The sequence below is a fragment of the Glycine soja genome, unplaced genomic scaffold (genome assembly GCF_004193775.1).
Source record: "Glycine soja cultivar W05 unplaced genomic scaffold, ASM419377v2 tig00105029_1_pilon, whole genome shotgun sequence".
NCBI lineage: Eukaryota > Viridiplantae > Streptophyta > Magnoliopsida > Fabales > Fabaceae > Glycine > Glycine soja.
The window spans coordinates 826-22,010 of record NW_021144492.1 but is presented as its reverse complement, the minus strand read 5'-3'; the positions used below and the strand labels follow the sequence as shown (position 1 = coordinate 22,010).

Here is a 21,185-nt window from a genome sequence, read left to right as displayed (position 1 = left end):
GAGCCAGAGCATCCATCGGATCAACCTAGGCTTAGAATCAGCCTTCTTCAACAAGTACTTTAGAGCTGCATGGTCAGTATAAACAATAATGCGAATACCAAGCAAATAAGATCGAAATTTTTCAAGAGCAAAAACTATGGCTAGAAGCTCTTTCTCAGTAGTAGTATAATTTGCTTGGGCAACATCTAAAGTCCTAGAAGCATAATATATCACCCTGGGCAATTTATCAATTTTCTGAGCAAGGACAACCCCCAATGCATAATTTGATGCATCACACATAAGCTCAAAAGGGGCTGTCCAATCGGGTGCCTGGATGATGGGGGTGGTAGTCAATGCTCTTTTGAGGCAATCAAAAGCCTCTTTGCATCTGTCATTAAAGTCAAACTCCACCTCCTTTTGCAACAAGTTGGACAATGGAAGGGCTACTTTGCTAAAATCCCTTATAAAGCGCCTGTAGAATCCTGCATGACCAAGAAAAGATCACACCTCTCGCACACAAGAGGGGTAAGGCAATTGTGAAATAACAGAAATTTTTGCAGGATCTACTTCAATACCCTTATTGGAAATAATGTGGCCTAAAACTATACCTTGCTCAACCATAAAATGACATTTTTCAAAATTTAGAACAAGGTTAGTTTCAATGCATCTATTCAAAACTTTTTCCAAACTATTCAAACAACCATCAAAAGAGGATCCATATACAGTGAAATCATCCATAAACACCTCTATGCAATTTTCTAAAAAATCACTGAAAATACTAATCATGCACCGCTGGAAGGTACCAGGGGCATTGCACAGGCCGAAAGGCATCCTCCTATAAGCAAAAGTGCCGAAGGGGCAGGTGAATGTGGTCTTTTCCTGATCCTCAGGAGCAATAGTAATTTGCATATAACCAGAAAAACCATCAAGGAAACAGTAGTGGGATTTACCTGCCAGGCGTTCAAGCATCTGGTCAATGAATGGCAGGGGAAAATGGTCCTTTTTGGTAACCTGGTTCAGCCTCCTATAGTCAATGCAGACTCTCCAACTGTTCTGCACCCGAGTAGGAATCAGCTCCTCCTTCTTATTTCTGATCACTGTGAGGCCAGTCTTTTTCGGGACTACCTGGACCGGACTCACCCATTGGCTGTCGGAGATAGGGTAAATGATTCCAGCTTGCAAAAGCTTTGTTATCTCCTTCTTCACTACATCAAGAATCACCGGGTTGAGTCTTCTCTGTGGCTGTCTTACTGGTTTAGCTCCATCTTCTAAATTTATTCGATGCATACATGTGGATGGGCTAATACCAGGAATGTCCGCCAGGGTCCAGCCTATAGCCTTCTTATGCTTCTTGAGAACTGACAACAACTTCTCCTCTTGCTCATCAGCAAGGGAGGCAGATATAATCACTGGAAAACTCTTGCTATCATCCAAGTAAGCGTATTTTAAATTTGATGGCAGAGGCTTCAATTCTGGTGTGGTCGGTTGGACAGTGGTAGAAGGAGATGGTTTCTCAGCCTTTACCTCATAAAGAAAGTCAGAGGTATGTGTACTTCCTGAAACATGGTTAGTCCTATCTGACTCTATAAAATCAATCTCAAGAGGTAAAACACCACCACCAGGCATGCAATCAATATCACTCTCAGATTCACTCTCAGCATCAAATTCAGACATATGATCAAGTACAATTTCAGACTCAATGCATGAAGAGTGAGAGGCATGCAAATTAGAATAAAGATCAGTCATGTATTCATCAACAACATGGTCAATTATTTCAGCACGAAATACAGAAAGATCTTCAGATGGGTATTTCATAGCATCCAGAATATTAAAATGAACAGTTATATCACCAAACTCCATGGATAGTGTGCCTGCATAAACATCTATCTTAGTTCTAGCAGTTTTCATAAAGGGTCTGCCTAGAATGATGGGAACTGATCCTTGAGAAAATCCATCTTCCATATTCAAGATATAAAAATCAACAGGGAAAATTAGTTCACCAACTCTAACTAAGACATCTTCTATGAAACCAACAGGATAGGCAACACTTCTGTTAGCTAAATGAATTACCACATCAGTTGACTGCAAGGGACCTAGAGATAGAGAATTAAAAATAGACAGAGGCATAACACTAACAGAAGCTCCTAAATCTAGCATGGCATTGTCAAACTTACTATTCCCTATGATACAAGGTATGCTGAATGTACCTGGATCTTTGCATTTTTCAGGAATTTGAGGAACAGATTTACCAATCAATGCGGAGACATTTCTGCCCATGCTAATCCGTTCACTTCCTTTAAGCTTCGGCTTATTAGTGCACAGCTCCTTCAAGAATTTGGCATATCTTGGAATTTGCTTTATTGCATCCAACAGAGGTATGTTTACCTCTACCTTTCTAAACGTTTCCAAGATCTCTTTCTCTGCCTCTTCCATTTTTTTGTTGGAAACTGCTCTTGGAGGGAACGGAAGAGGGGGAATGTGCTGCTTCTGCAAATCAGAATTACCTGTGGAAGAAGATTCACCTGCACAGAAATTGTTAGGTAAATTTTTGTCATCACCTTTTTCTGGAATAGAGTGAAGTTTGGCAGGTTCATTTGCAGATGAGGAAGGTGCTACGGGTTGAGGTCCTTGACATTGCTTTCCCGACCTCAATGAAATGGCACTGACATTTTTGGGATTTTGGACAGCTTGAGAAGGCAGCTTGTCAGAATTCTGGGACTGTTGTTGATTCAATTGGGTAGCCAATTGTCCCATCTGATTGGTTAAGCTCTGAATGGAGGCTCTGGTCTCTTGCTGAAACTGCATGTTCTGCATAGTCATTTGCCTCACAAGTTCTTCGAGGGAAGGTTGTGGAGGGGCCTCAACTGTTGGCTGTTTCTAGGGTTGTTGCTGTTGTTGGATTGGTGGAGGAATGTATGGTCTGCTTGGGCCAGCAGCATTTTGGAAGGAAGGAGCAGGCTGCTGTTGTTGCTGAGGGCTGGACCATCTGAGGTTAGGGTGATTCCTCCATCCAGGGTTGTATCTGTTGCTGGAAAGGTCATAATTGTTCTGCTGTGGTTGATTTTGCTGCTGAGGTTGAGGAGGTCTATTGTAAATATTTGCAGCATAAGCTTCAGGTTGCTCAATTGCTCCAGGTTGCTGCATGGAAGGGCAAAGGTCTGTATGGTGGTCAGCAGAGGAGCACAAACCACAAACCCTTGCAACAGGTACAGATTTCTGATTCAAGGCCAGCTGGGTTACCAAGTTAACCAATGCATCCAGTTTGCCTTCAAGCTTCTTAGTTTCAGATGATGCAGATGGGTTTGTAGCTACCTCATGCACTCCTCTAATGACTATGGCATCATTTCTGGCGCTAAACTGCTGAGAGTTGGAGGCCATCTTCTCAATTAAATTTCTGGCTTCAGCAGGAGTCATGTCTCCAAGGGCTCCACCACTGGCAGCATCTATCATACTTCTCTCCATATTACTGAGTCCTTCATAAAAATATTGGAGAAGAAGCTGTTCTGAAATCTGATGGTGAGGGCAACTGGCACATAGTTTCTTAAATCGCTCCCAGTACTCATACAGGCTCTCTCCACTGAGCTGTCTAATACCTGAGATATCTTTCCTGATGGCTGTGGTCCTGGAAGCAGGGAAAATTTTTTCTAAGAATACTCTCTTAAGGTCATCCCAGCTCGTGATGGACCTTGGAGCAAGGTAATACAACCAGTCCTTTGCCACTCCCTCTAATGAATGAGGAAAAGCCTTCAGAAATATGTGATCCTCTTGGACATCTGGGGGTTTCATGGTGGAGCAGACAATATGAAATTCCTTCAAATGTTTGTGCGGGTCTTCACCTGCAAGGCCATGAAACTTTGGAAGCAAATGAATTAGTCCAGTTTTAAGAACATATGGGACATCCTCATCAGGGTATTGGATGCACAAGCTTTCGTAGGTGAAATCAAGTGCAACCATTTCCCTTAGAGTCCTCTCACGAGGTGGAGGTTGTGCCATGTTCTCAGAATGTGCAAAATCAGAATGCTCAGAATCAGAATGCTCAAAATTATAATGCTCAAGATCAGGATGTTCAAAATCACCAATAACAGAATGCACAGATTCACCAGTTATGGAATGCTCAGAATGATCAAAAGGTATAAAATGATGCCTAACTAATCTATGAAATGTCCTATCTATCTCAGGATCAAAGGGTTGTAAGTCATATGGATTGCCTCTAGTCATACACTACATTCAGCATGCACACAACTAGTTGCCTTGTCATGTAAATAAAGGTGTAGGTTTGAACTACAGCTACCCTCAAATGATATCCAAATGACTTGAAATTTTGTGAGCAGCCCTATAAAATGATGAGAAGATAGCACAAAAAATTTCAGACAAAAATTCAAAGTCTAACTATGAAAGCTAAAAATGGTAGGTTAAGAAGAATAAGTGAATAAAACTTGAAAAATAAAAAACTTTTGACAGAATTGCTTTTTTTGGACGATGGAGACCTCAGCCAGCCTACAGCAGGCTGCCACAGCGTAGGAAATTTTTTTCTACCCCAAATGCATATATAATAATTGCGATTCTGATAACCGGAGCAAAAGTTATGGCCGTTTGAAGTTTTGACAAACACAAAATTTGCTAGTTTTTTGGAACTTTCAAATCTGACCAAACTAAAGGCTCTAGCTATTTTTCCCACACAATATGGATTAAAAGAAGTTACCACAAAAAATTCAGCCAAAAATAACAACCCTAGCTACTAAAACAAAAAATCTCAAATAATTCAGAATGGGTGGTCGCTAAAATCCGTCTCTAATTGATTTCTACTACTACTCTGTTTTTCCGCAAGCTGATTTCTACTACTTCTCTGTTTTTCCGCAAGCTGATTTCTACTACTTCTCTGCTTTCAAGCACAATCTTCACAGCAAAACAACCAAGATTGAAATAGGGGAAACGCTTAATGGAAAAACTGAAACATAACACACATTAAACAAAATACCAGGACACTAAACAACACTAACACACATACTAACACAATACTAACAATTAAACATAAAACACGGAAGGATTAAACACTCAACACTAGCTAGCTATTATGAACCTTTGGACACTGCTCCCCGGCAACGGCGCCAAATTTGATCGAGGCCGTACCCGAATCAAATAAACATGAAAATGCAGTAACTAGGAAGTGATCCTAGGTCGTTTCCCAACGAGCAGTGACAAACCAAATGTTCATAATATACTTGCAGTAACAGTAACGATTGGGGGGGGGGTTTGTTTGTTTTGTGATTAAAGAGCAGAACAAGTAAACTGAAATTCGAAACTACTAATATTAAAAACGGGTTGTTTCCTCTGATTCAGAAGCCATTCTCTTATCCTGGGTTAGAGAATTCGTCCCTAACAGTCAACCACTTAATCCAACCCTATTTCAATTTACTAAGCGAAAATCAACTTAGGGTTTTCAATACGTGATTAGGCACCACATACACCAGTTAGCCCTTCGTCCATTAAGCATGAACGCAAGTTAGGCTCAGAGGCAATTAATCGAACACGAAGCGTGCACTGATTAATATTCACGAATTTGGGATACTGGTGAAGGGAGAACTGCCAGGAAACCACATTACAAGCGAAACCTCAAAGAGAGTTGGGCTTCGTCCTCAAAAGGAAACAACACCAGAAAATCTAGCCTTCCATGGATTCAAACAGAAAACGCAATTGCAACATGAAGCAGAAACGTAAATGAACGGAAACGTAAATGAACAGAAACGTAAACGAACAGAAATGTAAAATGGAACAGAAACGTAAATGAGAGTAGAAGAAGAAGCAAGAACGAAATTGTAATTAGAAGCAGAAAACGTAAAATTGCATTACGAACTCAGAAACGTAAAAACAGAAAAACGAAAACCCTAAAACAAAGCTCTGAATAATGAATAGCATAACAGAATGGAATGCCCTGCACGAATCCCAAGGCTGCTATTTAAAAAGAGTCACTCAAAGTCACTGGGCCCTATTACAATACTCTGGCCCAAAACGAAATAAACACTGAACAACATAAAATAAAATTGCGAAATTTCCTAATTAGAAATTAACTAAGGTAAGCGCTGCTTTATTTGCCCTCTTCAAGTCCACAACCAAAATCCGGATTAAGCCCAATGTTTCATTAATTCCTGAAATTAGATTAAAAACATCAAATTAGCTAATTGAGCCCAAATAATAAAACTGCCTAATTAATTGACAATTAAGACCAATCAATAATTAAAATGGTGAAAAAAGGGTTTAGAAAATAGAAGAAAATGATGGCACATCACTAACCTAGGGGAGTTGTTCCTAGTACCCAATATCATCACCCCTCCCAAGTTCAAGGTGCTGGACTTTGACAAGTACAAGGGGACTACTTGCCCCAAGAACCATCTAAAGATGCATTATCAGAAGATGGGGGCATACACAAAAGATGAGGAATTGCTGATACATTCCTTCCAAGAAAGTCTTACTGGGGTAGCTGTTACCTGGTACACTAACTTGGAACCTTCCCGAGTCCATTCTTGGAAGGACCTAATGGTTGCCTTCGTTAGGAAATGTCGGTATAATGGCTTCGGATAGGATGCAACTACAAAATATGTGCAAAAAAGGGGGCACGAATCTTTCAAAGAATACGCCCAAAGGTGAAGAACCTGGCAGCTCAAGTGGCACCTCAATGACGAAAAAACGATGACAATGATAGTAGACACATTACCTGTATTCTACTATGGAAAATGGTGGGCTACGCACCTTCAAAGGATCAATGTGGGTCCGAAAAGAGGCAAATTTGATCATCCTACTAGGACGACTGAGAAAACTGGGGCAAATGAAGAGGGTGAGAAAGAGGGAGAAACCCATGCTGTGACTGCCATTCCTATACGGCCAAGTTTCCCACCAAACCCAACAATGTCATTACTCAGTCAATAACAAACCTCCTCCTTATACACCACCCAGTTATCCACAAAGGCCATCCCTAAATCAACCACAAGGCCTGTCTACCGCACTTCCAATGACGAAGACCACCTTTAGCACAAACTAAAAAACACCAACCAAGAAATGAATTTTGCAGCGAAAAGCTTGTACGATTCACCCCAAATTCCGGTGTCATATGCTAACTTGCTCCCATATCTACTTGATAATGCAATGGTATCCATAACCCCTGCTAGGTTCCCTCAAACCCCCATTTTTCTGAGGATACGACTCGAACGCAACATGTGCATATCGTGGAGGAGCCCTGGGGCATTCCGTTGAGCACTGTATGACCCTCAAGCGTAAGATGCAAGGTCTAATTGATGCGGGCTGGCTGAAATTTGAGGAGAATCGCGTGTAAACCCTGACATTGACAAGAGATGCCACACATGGGGCAATTTTGAAAGCTGTTGTTAGATGTCTCTAATGACTCATCAGGATTTTTAAGTACAAGCCATTGGTCAGTTTGCTCAAGCGACCTGTGCTCCTGAGTTTTCCAAGACCGTTCAATCAGAGATTACTCGTCTTGCACGTTGGTGGGGTTGCCGTAAAACAACATGTAAAGTTCAAAACAAATAAATTTCAAAATAAAAATAAAAATTAAAAAAAAGGGGTTCAAAAAGAAAAAGAAAAAAAAAGCATTTGATTGACTGTGTTTTCAAGACGTTCATGTGACCTCATTCCGGAAAGTTTGTCTTTTTGGAGAGAAGTGAGTTATCAAGAATAGGATGTTGGACAAATGGCCTCAGTTATCTTAAGAAGGGGTAGGGGTTGTTTAAGATACGAAGTCTATTCCCCAATTAAACTTTCACTCTCTCTTTTCGGATTAAAAATGCACCCCTAACATGAATTACTCAAAAGACAATTCAAAGTAAACTTCTTTAAAGCAAAAGATAAATAGCAATAAATAAAAGAAGTTTAAGGGAAGAGAGGAATGCAAGCTTGATTTATACTGGTTCGGCCACTTCCCACGCCTACACCCAGTCCTCAAGCAACCCACTTGAGATTTTCCACTCTCTTTGTAAAACTCCTTTTACAAAGTCTGAACCACACAGGGACAACCCTTCCCTTGTGTTCAAGAATCCTCTACAACAAGAGACTCTCAGTCTCTTAATCCCTTTTTAGAAGTAAGAAGAAGAGAAGAAGAAATCTCTCTTAAAAGGGATAGATTGTACAATGAAGACCAATCAAAATTCCTTATTGAATATGCAAGTGGTTGACCAAGGAATCTTTTTGAGAGGATAAGACAGTTCAGTTCAGAAAAACTCTTAATCTTTTGAGAGGATAAACTTTTTGGGCAATAAAAGCTCTCTTTGAATTCGTGTTTCCAAGTCACATATAAATAGACCTTTGATGGCCATTCATAAACCATTTGAATAGATGTGACTCTTGGAAATTATTTTCCGAAAATCCCCTCTGGTAATCGATTACAAGACTTGTGTAAACGATTACAGTTTTTAAAAATTTGAATTAAAACATTTTCAACTGCTGGTAATCGATTACCAGAGAGCAAATCTCAATTTGAAATGATAGAATTCTTTGTTCAAACCTTTTGTTTTTCAATTTGGAAACTTCTTCCTAAGATTCTAGAGATCAACTTGATCATATATCTTGATTTCTTGTCTCGAATAAAACTTAGAAGCACTTGATCCTTCGACATCATCAAAACATCAAAACATCTTGCTTCTACATAGGAGTCATTTGACTTAATCCATCAACTGAAAAAATCCTTCAACTATTTGTCGTCCTTGGAAAATTCTTTTTGCAAGAATCAACTGCTTCTTTCATTCTTCCTCACTACGAGGCTATGAAAACAAGACAACGATTGGTTACCTCATAGCCCTACACTGGGGCAATGAGGGGCATCGTGCATGAGCCTCAAGTGAACCTAGGGGCAGATTAGAAGTTCTCCCCCAATAGGTTCCCTCCTACAAGGTCATGATGAAAGACAACGATTGGTACCTCAAAGCCTTACACTGGGGCAATGAGGGGCACCGTGCATGAGCCTCAAGTGAACATAGGGGCCGATCAAAAGTTCTCACCCATCGATGTTTTTTTTAAATAAAAAAAAATAAAAAAAATAAAATAAAAAATAAAAAAAAAATAATAAAATAAAATAAAAAAATAATAATAAAAGGGGGGACAAACCCTAGGATTTCAATGGATTGATTAAACATCAAACGACTCCATTGCCGTCACTCCAAAATGGTCAAATGACTAAATCAAACAGAACACACACTCTGAGGGAGTTCTCAGAGAGATTTGCAAAAGATAGGATGAGGTTGCATGAATTATCACCTCTTTCAAAAGGACAGTCAATCTGTGTTTTCCAAAAAAATTAAATCAAAATCAAAATCACAAAATAGGGAAAGAATGTCATGAACGTTGTACAACTTTCCATTACATTGCATTGTTTCATATGAAGTCTGCATTTACCGCATTTCAAGACAAAGGTTGCATGCATCTGCATCCCTGAAAATCATGTTAACTGCATAGATTCCCTACATCTAAATGTCCAAATCTTTTGAATTTGGGATGACTGGCTCTCTCGATGAGTCGATCTCTTGCTTTCTCATAAGGATGGACCCTTGGGTACTAGTACCCTCGTCTCCAGAGGACTATACGTCCTCACCTTCAGAGGGCTACACGTCCTCGCCTTGAGAGGACTACACGTCCTCACCATCAGAGGGCTGCACGCCCTCACCTCCAGAGGACTACATGTCCTCGCCATGAGAGGGCTACACGCCCTCACCTTGGGTACTAGTTACCCTCACCGTTGAGAGGATTACACGTCCTCGCCTTGAGAGGACTACACGTCCTCACCATCAGAGGGCTGCACGCCCTCACCTCCAGAGGACTACATGTCCTCGCCTTGAGAGGGCTACACACCCTCACCTTGGGTACTAGTTACCCTCATCGTCAGAGGACTACACGTCCTCGCCTTGAGAGGACTACACGTCCTCACCATCAGAGGGCTGCACGCCCTCACCTCCAGAGGACTACATGTCCTCACCTTGAGAGGGCTACACGCCCTCACCTTGGGTACTAGTTACCCTCACCATTGAGAGGACTACACGTCCTCGCCTTGAGCGGACTACACGTCCTCACCATCAGAGGGCTGCACGCCCTCACCTCCAGAGGACTACATGTCCTCGCCTTGAGAGGGCTATACGCCCTCACCTTGGGTACTAATTACCCTCAACGTTGAGAGGACTACACGTCCTCGCCTTGAGAGGACTACACGTCCTCACCATCAGAGGGCTACACGCCCTCACCTCCAGAGGACTACACGTCCTCACCTTCAGAGGGCTACACGCCCTCGCCTTGGGTACTAGTTACCCTCACCTTCAGAGGGCTACACGCCCTCGCCATTAGAGGACTGCATGTCCTCGCCTTGAGAGGACTACACGTCCTCACCATCAGAGGGCTGCACGCCCTCACCTCCAGAGGACATGTCCTCACCTTGAAAGGACTACACGCCCTCACCTTGGGTACTAGTTACCCTCACCGTCAGAGGACTACACGTCCTCACCATCAGAGGGCTGCACGCCCTCACCTCCTGAGGACCACATGTCCTCGCCTTGAGAGGGCTACACGCTCTCACCTTGGGTACTAGTTACCCTCATCGTTAGAGGACTACACGTCCTCGCCTTGAGTGGACTACACGTCCTCACCATCAGAGGGCTACACACCCTCACCTCCAGAGGACTACATGCCCTCGCCTTGAGAGGGCTACACGCCCTCACCTTGGGTACTAGTTACCCTCACCGTCAGAGGACTACACGTTCTCGCCTTGAGAGGACTACACGTCCTCACCACCAGAGGGCTGCACGCCCTCACCTCCAGAGGACTATACGTCCTCGCCTTGAGAGGGCTACACACCCTCACCTTGGGTACTAGTTACCCTCACCGTCAGAGGGCTGCACGCCCTCACCTTGAAAGGACTACATGTCCTCGCCAACAGAGGGTTGCACGCCCTCACCTTGAGAGGACTACACGTCCTCGCCATCAGAGGGCTGCACGCCCTCACCTTCTGAGGGCTACACGCCCTCGCCATCAGAGAACTGCATGTCCTCACCTTCAGAGGGCTACACGCCCTCGCCATTAGAGGACTGCATGTCCTCGCCAACAGAGGGCTGCACGCCCTCACCTTGAGAGGACTACACGTCTTCGCCATCAGAGGGCTGCATGCCCTCACCTCCAGAGGACTACACATCCTCGCCTTGAGAGGGCTGCACGCCCTCACCTTTAGAGGGCTACATGTCCTCATTTTCAGTGTGCTCCACATCCACACCTTAAGAGAATTTAAGGTCCTCTGCCCTTATATGCTTAACCGAGACTTGCGCTCCCGGTTAAGGGGCCAGTAGTTTCCTTTTAACGGTTCCTGGGCCACCCCCTGATATTGGAGGAGGGCCAACTGTGCGAGCACAACCAGAGAGGGAGGCTGTCACACAACTACTATGCATACCGGGGCAAGATTTCACCCGTGCCGCTGCAAAGAGACGAGTGCGGATTATGCACACCAACATGACCACTCTTACACAGATATAGATGACATTGCTACTTAGCAACATTCTGCCCAGCGACCGCAATGCCAATCTCCCCCTGCAAAAGTATCAGTTGGTCTGTGTCGTCCCGACATGGGTAAGTATGCATATGGTTCAACTGATTTCTGATACCATCTATTGTTTGCAGGGATCGCACCCACAAAGACACCCAGTGGACCCGAAGAAGTCCAACAGGGCCCTGGGGTTTCCTGCTGTGGTTACGGGCCTCTGTCGGCCCTACAGGGCGCCCGTTCCCCCCAGCAAGTTCATGTCGTCGTGGTATAGGTAAGTATGCACCTCCCCCAACTGATTTCTGATGTCATCTATTGTTTGCAGGGATTGTGCCCGCAAGACACCTAGTGGACCCGAAGAAGGCCAACAGGGTCTTGGAATTGCCAGCTGTAAATACGGGTCTCTGTCAGTTCTAGGGAGTGCCTGTCGCCCCCAGCAAGGTCATCAGGCCCCCCTACCAATTGAGCTTTCATCAAGAAGTACTGCGCCCCCAGGCAGGCGCAGGGCGAAATACCACATCAGCATTGGGATGGCCGGTAGCGGACAATAGACACACCGCCACCACCTCTAGAGTTCACCTCAGCTCATCCATAAAAAGGTTGATCACCTTTTAAATTTCTGCTTGCTATTTGATCACCTAGTTGCTCATGATCCTAAGAATTTAAATAAAACGAGCACAAGCTCGAAAGGTAGTCATACATCACAAAATATATATATGTATGTTTAGGTAGAAAGATACCTTAGATATGCATGTATGTAAACAAAAACACACTTCACAAAATATATATATGTATGTTTAGGTAGCAAGATACCTTAGATATGCATGTATGAAGCAAAAAGATACCTCACAAAATATATATATGTATGTTTAGGTAGCAAGATACCTTGGATATGCGTGTATATAGCAAAAATACCTCACAAAAACATACACATGTTTAGGTAGCAAAATACCTCATGAAAAAAAAAGAAAAAAAACAACGAAAAAAAAAACAAACAAGAAAAAGAAATAAACAAATGATAATGATAAAAAAAAAGAGAAAGAAAAAAATAAGTTATCTAGCTAAAAAACCAACATGCTTTTGAAAGAGATAACTTCCAACTTTTCTTTGAAAAAAAAATTCATTGATCATAACCAATTTTTGAAAAAATGTGTATACACCTGAAGGGTGAATGCTGTGAAAATTTTCTCGGACGCCCAAAATGGACTTGGATGAATGCACAAATGGATAAAAGAACATATTTTGGAAACATTGGGTTGACTAAAATAGAGGAAATGAATCCTGAGCCCTAGCATCACATGACCATAAAAATTTGACACTTGAGTGTCCGCATAGGTGCATGCATGACCAGTTTTGCATAAAATTTCCAAATCATCATTTTTGCATTTGTGTCATGGAAATAATGTGGGGCATCCCTTTTATCCTTGAGCCAAACCAAACCCCGACATGTATCATGTCTAGCCATTCTACAAATCTTGAGCCAAAATCCTGACTCACTATAAACCTTGACCCAGGGTGAGAATGTTAATCCTTACCCTCGGAAGCAAAAAAGAAGAGAAGGAAAATTTCCAATCAAAGGAAAAGAGAAGGAAAATTTCCAATCAAAGGAAAAAAGGAAGCAAGGAAATTCTTAATCAAAGAGTGGGAGAAAGAAAAAAGAAAAGAAAGAAAATTCCCAACCAAAGAATGGGAGAAAGTAAAAAAGAAGAAAGCTCCTGGTCAAAGAAACCAGAAGAAATGTGCAGAGAGGTCTTTGGACCAGACAATATCTGAACAATACAGAATTGTCACCAAATGAACAAAAGAAAGAAAAGGAAACCATGACCTAAAAGTGGTCTTCTCCCTTTGATTACCAACCAAAATCCTGTGCGCTAGCGACTTTTTCGCCCTGCACTAAACAAAAACAGAAAAGGAAAAAGCCAACAAAAAATCAAAAGCCAAAAACACACAAAAGCCAAAAAACCCATCAAAAGAACCCATTCCCAAGGGAAGTCCTATTGATCCATGGTCACGCATGTAATTTTTGATTTGATAGGAAATAATTTGCAAAGTCAAGTCATGACATATCTATGGTTCGGAATTAGGATGAAACACTTACCTGTGCGAGATTGATACACTTTGAGTGATTTTCTTCTATTTTTGTCGAACCCAGTGTTTCCTCTAAATGGTCATTTAGAAACGAAATGCTAACATCCAAAATCTCATTTATGGTTATGGGGGGGTTTCATCAGCAGACTCTCCTTCCCCGGTAGACGCATTGTTTTTCACTCAAAAAAAAAAAGGCATATGCTGCTCTAATCAGTTGGAATGTTTGTCTCTTTGCTAAAGCATGTTTGCATTTTAGTGGAGAAAACACCGAGACTTTTTCAAGTCTCACAAGTTATCCAGAACTACGTAGGTCTGAGTTCCTCATTGGAGGATACGTAGGAGCAAGAGCCTCGCTTTTGTCGACCGCACCGCTTTTTGTTACCATGACCCAAGAGCTGGTAGCCCGTGGAGACACCTTACCGTTATCCGCACCTCGTCATTCAGTGACCCCGAGTGTGATTGATGAGCAGAGGCCAATATGGTCATCTGCGCCCTTTTCGGAGATGTCAGCATCTTCCGGTGGAGACTTTTTCAAGTCTCACAAGTTATCCAGAACTACGTAGGTCTGAGTTTCTCATTGGAGGATACGTAGGAGAAAGAGCCTTGCTTTTGTCGGCCGCCCCACAAGATCTGTCATACTGACCATGAGGTCATGTGACACGCGGAGACAAAATTTGGTCATTCCGCACCCCTTTGCCATTCAGACACAGTCGTGTCCGATGGTACGCAGAGACAAAATTTGGTCATTCTGCACCCTTTGTCATCCAGAGGCGGCGGGCCCGATGACACACGGAGACAAAATTTGGTCATTCCACACCCCTTTGCCATTCAGACACAGTCGTGTTCGATGGTACGCAGAGACAAAATTTGGTCATTCTGCACCCTTTGTCATCCAGAGGCGGCGGGCCCGATGACACGCGGAGACAAAATTTGGTCATTCCGCACCCCTTGGCCATTCAGACACAGTCGTGTACGATGGTACGCAGAGACAAAATTTGTTCATTCTGCACCCTTTGTCATCCAGAGGCGGCGGGCCCGATGACACGCGGAAACAAAATTTGGTCATTCCGCACCCCTTTGCCATTCAGACACAGTCGTGTCCGATGGTACGCAGAGACAAAATTTGGTCATTCTGCACCCTTTTGTCATCCAGAGGCGGCGGGCCCGATGACATGCGGAGACAAAATTTGGTCATTCCGCACCCCTTTGCCGTTTAGACACAGTCGTGTCTGATGGCACGCAGAGACAAAATTTGGTCATTCTGCACCTTTTGTCATCCAGAGGCGGCGGGCCCGATGACACGCGGAGATTTACATCATCTTCCGCACTCACAAGATCTGTCATACTGACTTTTGAGTCATGCTGACGGGCGGAAATACCCAAGTGGTTATCCGTATAAACATTCTTTTGCTATCAGTAAGACAGAACGCTTGATAGCATGCAGAGACGGACATCGTCTTCTGCACCTTTTGTTCCCTCGGGAACAACAAGTCATTTGCATGTGGAGATTTTATGGTCACCCGCGACTCTCGTCAAATCGAGAGGAACGAAATTAGTGTCTTATATTTACTTTCCTTTTATCTCCAATAAAAGACAAGTAAAGAGGGGCAACTGTCATACCCTAATTTCGTCCGGGGACCTTTGCTTAATGACATACGACTTTTCTTTGGTCCTTGTGAGGTGCTTGGCACCCATCATTAGGCAATTTGTGAAATTTTAGGACATGCCGGAAAACCAAAAAAATATTGATGCACAATCCGTAAGTTTCCGTGACACACCGAAAATCAAATGGAAGCATCGTTGCATAATTAAGTGAGGTTCCGTAACATTCCGTAAGTCAAAAAGGGGATGATTATGTAATCCGCAAGGTTCCATAACATTACGGAAAGAAAACAAGTATCGTTACGAAATTCGTAAGTTTCCGTAATTTTACGAAAAAAGAATCACCAAAAAAAGCAGAGGGGGTGTACTTAGTAAAAATGGGGGTGCAAATAGCACCCAGGCCCACTTGGGCCCTCCAGAAGATTCCTCCAGAAGGCTGTTGCTTCTGGAGGAAGCAACCTAGCTCGCCTGGGCGAGCTGGGCGGCAAGCACCTCCCCTATTTTGCTATAAATAGGGGAGGAAGTGAAGAAGAAAAAGGTTTAGCCCCTTAGGCACTTCTCTCTCTTTCGAATTTGCTTGGAAAAATTGTTTCCGTGAAGAAAATCTAAGCCGAGGCGCTTCCGAAACGTTTCCGTAACGTTTTCCGTAAAGAATTTCGCAAAAGTTTCAACCGTTCTTCGACGTTCTTCATTTGTTCTTCATCGTTCTTCGATCTTCAACGGGTAAGTACCTGGAACCAAGCTTTTCGATTCATTCTATGTACCCATGGTGGTCCACATTGTATTTCGTGTATTTTTTTTCTCATTTCATTTACTTTTTATACCCCCTGTTGACGTGCTTAAGCCATTTTACTTAAGTCATTTCTCGCTTAACTTAAAAATAAAATAAATTTCCACCGAACGTTTGAATTGTATTATCCGTTAACTTCGGTTAAAATAAATTCCAACCGTTCGGTCGTGCCGTAACCACGTTGGAAATCAAAAAGAGGTAAAATAATAATATAATAATCAAAAAATATCTTTTAGTAAAATAAAGCGGAAAATCAATCGGACGTTTTCTCTTTGGGATTTCTCATTCTTAATCGAATTGACTAAATAACTAAAGTGAAACTAAGGCTAAAATCGACTCGCCTAGTCAAGCTCGTCCATAAAAATAGGTTTTTGAAGTTTGTCATTTCAATTTCTTACTAAGTAAAATGGATCATTTTCAAGGTCCAACGCCTTAAAATGATCACCTCTTAAAGTAAAAAAGAATCACTTGATAAGAAAGAACTACGTAGGTCTGATTTTCTCATCCCAATTGAGGAATACGTAGGAGCAAAGGGAAACACCCTTGTCGACCACAAAAAGGAAAAATATAAAAAGGGTATAAAGGATATAAAGACATAAAAAGGGAACATAAAAATCAAAGTCACGTTTTCACATTCGATTAAAGGCTGCCGTCCCTTGGGACGGACGTGTGGGGTGCTAATACCTTCCCCGTGCATAAATACAACTCCCGAACCTTTTCGCTTAAAAGTTCGTAGATCGCGCCTTTTCTGATTTTTCCGACGTTTTCCTCAAATAAACGTTGGTGGCGACTCCGCGCGTATTCCTTTCATGGAACACGCATCCCGCGAGTCACGCGTCGCCCTCCCGCCGAAGGGTAGGTTGCGACAACTATGATCCTTCTTTCTTCTCCTTCGGTGTCAACGAGAAGGAGTGACAGTGGTGACATTAGGGTTTTGCCCTATAATAGGCGTTATCATAGTGCCAAGGTGCCTTCATCTCCTCCCTTCCTCACTGGTTACGAATGGGTGAGGGATAATTTCCTGAAATACCATTCCTCGACAGCGTCCTTCGTGGGCGTCGGGGCTCTATGGCACTAACTGGAGTTGGACAAATTGGGCGACTCCCGCAAGATGACTGTCCACCCTTCTTTTATGTCTATCGCTACATGTTTGAGGTTCTAAATTTGACCCTTCCACTGAACACCTTCCAATGTGCCCGGTTGAGGCATCTGAATGTGGCACCTTCACAGTTTCATCCTAATAGTTGGACAATGGTGAGGGCCTTTGAGGTCTTGTCTCCATTTTTCACTATTCGATCCAATGTGCCTGTGTTTCGCTACTTCTTTCAGATGAAGATGACAGGGAAGATTAGTTAGGTGTCACTTAATAACGTTTCCAAGAAGATGTTTAAGTTCGACTCAAACATGATTTGTAGATTTAAGGATCTTTTCTACAAGGTCAAGGCAATCAACATCGTTGTTGATGGGTTGCCATTGATGCATGATGGGAACAGGAGCCTTGCTTCCACTTTTACTGTCAATCAGACCCCACAAGGTTCAAATCCTTTGATGAGAGTCTGATGTCCCTAGAGGAGAGGGCAAACAAGGCTATTTTGGAGTGATTGCCAACCTTGTTGGACGGGTGGGCCGTCCTGTCCCTACCTTTAGCAAGCGACCATCTTACTGTTTTGGATGGTAAAACATTTTTCCTTTCCCTTTTAAGCATTCATTTTGGTATGATTTCGTCTAAGTTGACCTTTGTTATGTTTTCATTTGTCTTTGTAGGTATAATGGGTAATTTCGAATGGTGACCCTTGGTATAGTAGATTGGACATGCTAGAGATTATGTGTCTCCTCCTCCCTGTCATTCCTAAGCCTTCTACCAGGGAAGGAGGTCAGCCTGAAGCTAGAGTCCACCTTCCTTGAGCTTCTGAAGTTGGTGAGGATAAAGTTGTCGAGGTTACACCCAACGTGCTTCCACTTTTGGCAACCAAGAGGAAGTGTAAAAGGGCTGGGGGTTTGGTAAGCATAAGAAGTCCAAGGCTTTGAAGCAAGCTACCGTGTTGGTGTCTAGCTCAAGTTGAACTTCCCTTGCTAGCTCCCAAGGTCTACCTTCATCCCCCTTGGTTGCTCAACATATTGTTGCTTGTTTTATGCCTTTTTCTATTGCTCCAGCTGCGTCAACTCCCTTGATAGTTCCTGTTTCTACTTTTCCTTCTTCTATTGCGATACCATTGCTAAGTGTTGGCGTGACAACCTGCCTCCTCCTTCCCTGACCATGGCACCTTCAACTCCATTTGTCTTGCCTTCGGCAATGCCTTTCCTCCTCTTTGCATCCAAGTGTCTCACTAGACCATGTTTACACTTCTCGGGATACAAATTCACTATGGAGCATGGGCTACAGACCTAAGCAGAGGATGGTTGCTGACTTTGTTTCCCTTTTTTTTTTTATCAAAATCTCATTCGATCAGTTGGGATGAAAAACTCACCAGTGCAGGTCATCACGCTGTTTTGCGAGAATGCTCCAACTATGTGGCATCGGCACAGACATAAAGGAGCACTCAAACCGGGTGTATTTACCCCCAAGGCCTAGACTCCAAAGAGTCTGTCAGGGCCTCTCCCTCCTAATTCAGGTCCAACCCAGAAAATATTTTAGCACACAAACTCTATCTATGAACTGTACAAAACACACGACTCCTCAATTGTTCTCAAAATAATTTTATCTCGTCGCACTTATGATTAAACTTGTCGGGTCCCCATAGTGGTTTCCATCACAATACTCGTCGCGCATTAACTCATCGCCCTTAAAGGGTCTTATAGTCATGTGATTGTATAGTTCATAGCTAATAACTCAATGCACACAACATCTCAATACACATGTATATTAAAATTCAATACATACTCAATTTATCACATACACTCAATCTCAATCACAATGGTATAATCCAAAGTAACATGTTATTATACCTCATGAATCATATACACTTTACCTATGAACTATGCAATACACACAACTACTCAATTGTTTTCAAAATTATTTTAACTCGTCACGCCTCAAAGTGATTCAACTTGTCGGGTTTCCATAGTGGATCCCATCACAATACTCATCGCGTAAAAATCCCTCGTCCGTAAAGGGTCTTACAATTGTGTGATTGCACAGTTCATAGTTCACAACTCAATACACACAACATCTCAATACACATGTATTTCACCATTCATCACAGGTTCAATTTGTCACTTCCTCACAATTTGAATCACCATTACATAATCTCAATATAACAATTTATACAAGATGCTTTTCACACATGGGGAGTAAAACCCCTCAAACAATTCCACACGATCATATTAAAATCAATGAATTAAAATCATAGGTCAAAACCATGAAAACACTAAGAGCACTTAATTTTATCAACCAATTCGCATAAGGACATCAATTGGTCTGTCAAATACAACAATATTATATTTATAATCGTAAAGAAAGATTATAATTCAATAAACATCCCAAAATAAAATCCAATTTAATCATCTAAGGATCCCTACACATGTTCATTCACACCAATTGCGATAAACTTATCTCTTACCTCTAAGCAGACTCACGTGTGTAGCCCAATAGTAATAGCGGCGTCTCTAGCAGTTCCCTAATATTCCTCAAGCTTTTCCTTTGTTTTTTCTGTTAGCGTTTCCAAGCGTTAGAGAGAAGAAGAGATTGTAGCCTCCATTTTACTGTCAACGTGCGAGGCTGATTTCTCTCTACAGGAACATTATTTCGCAAATCTCAATGGTGAGACTATGCTGAAATGACATACAAAGGTGGTCTCCAAATGTCGTGATGATCCAACAATTAATGAGTTGGGGATCATAGTTTTACTCGGACATGTTTGGGTGTATGCGGGAAAAGAGAAAGCTCAGTGTAAGGGACATTTCTTTCACCAGAGACATTATCTCAAAACTCCCAACGGTGTGTGTGTGCGAAAATAAGGTTTGAAACTCGTGTTCAAATTTCACGACAATCCAACGGTTAACAAGTATGAGATCATTGTTTTATTGAGATAGGTTTGAGTGTATACGAGAAAAAGAGAGGGTTTTAGGAGGGGAGAATGGAAAACGAATTTGAGAGGAAGAGAAGGCGTAAAGATGTATCGTCAATCTGAAAACTGACTCAATATGCCTTTATTTATATAGCTAGGATACTCTTAGCCTATTATTTACTCTATTTTTCTTTATTCATTATTTTATAAACAAAAATCTATTTTATTTCCTATCAAATGAATAAATAAAATATCCTTTTTATTTTCCTTCAAACCTTTATTTTAATTAATAAAGTTATTTCTCCTTATTTATTTAATTACAAAAACCTCATCATTTTTCTAAAACTCTATTTATTTATAAATAAAAATCCTTTTGAATTTATTTATGAAAAATGGGATGTTATAGGTAGGATTGTGCATATCTAGTATTGCCTAACACTTGTTAGGGTTGGCTTCGATTCCCCTCTGGGTGATCATAAAGCCCAAGAATTTTCTGCCACCAACCCCAAAGGTGCATTTTTGAATATTGAGGCGCATGTCATACTTGTGGATCTCTCCAAACATCTTCCAAAATTGACTACATGTTAGGCCACGCTGTGAGACTTGACAACCATGTCATTCATATAAACTTCAATGTTTCAACCTATTTGTCATTTAAAGACCCAGTCCATGAGTCTTTGGTATGTGGCTCCTACGTTCTTCAATCCAAGAGGCATGACCATGTAACCAAAATTATCGTCTTCTGTTATGAAGGTGATTTTTTCTTCGTCTAGAGAGTGCATCCTAATTTGGTTTTACCCTGATAAGCATCCAGGAAGCTAGATATTCGAAAGTCCGACGCACCATCCACAATTGATGCTAAGCAAGGGATATGCATCCTTAGGGCATGCCTAGTTGACGTTGGTGTAGTCAATGCACATACGTCATTTCCCATTAGCCTTCCGTACCATGACAACGTTGGTTAGCCAAGTCGAGTATTTGACTTCTTTGATAAAATGAGCCTTGAACAACTTGTCAATCTCTTCTCTGACATTTTTCATCGCTTTTCTCCTATATTTCTCTTTTTCTATGAGACTGGTTTGGCTTAAGGACATATGGCCAATTTGTGTCATATGATGCTAGGATGGATACCTGGCATATCAGATGGCTACCATGCGAATAAATATGCATTCCTTCATAGGATTTCAACTATATG

The 21,185-nt window shown here is 42.1% G+C and overlaps 1 non-coding gene across 1 annotated transcript; it reads left to right on the top strand.

Annotated features, from left to right (window-relative positions):
• The first annotated feature begins 3,487 nt into the window (after positions 1–3,487).
• LOC114404625 lies at positions 3,488–3,594 on the top strand. The gene has a single exon (XR_003665061.1). It is a non-coding gene; the product is annotated as a small nucleolar RNA R71 (small nucleolar RNA).
• Positions 3,595–21,185: the final 17,591 nt, after the last annotated feature.